Below are 217 nucleotides of genomic sequence, written 5' to 3' on the forward strand. Positions count from 1 at the left end.
CTCCAACTCCTGGGCTTAGGCTATTCTCTTGCCTTAGCCTCCCAAGTAGCTGGGACTACAGGGACCCGCCACAACACCTGGCTATTTTTTTTAGCAGTAAGATAGGATTTATTAGATAGAAAGGAATACAGAAAGAATAAAAAGCACCTGGCACAGAAGAAGACCCAAGAGGGAAGTATCTGAGTGGGTCTTTTATCTAGGAGTATAAGGTCTTGAG

General features: G+C 44.2%; 1 protein-coding gene across 2 annotated transcripts in view; it reads right to left on the reverse strand.

Annotated features, from left to right (window-relative positions):
- The window catches only part of INO80 (INO80 complex subunit), a 148,807-nt gene that overhangs the window by 60,507 nt on the left and 88,083 nt on the right, over positions 1-217 (reverse strand). The gene's annotated exons all lie outside the window — the stretch shown is intronic.

The sequence above is a fragment of the Otolemur garnettii genome, unplaced genomic scaffold (assembly GCF_000181295.1).
Source record: "Otolemur garnettii isolate 467f Iridium unplaced genomic scaffold, OtoGar3 scaffold00050, whole genome shotgun sequence".
NCBI lineage: Eukaryota > Metazoa > Chordata > Mammalia > Primates > Galagidae > Otolemur > Otolemur garnettii.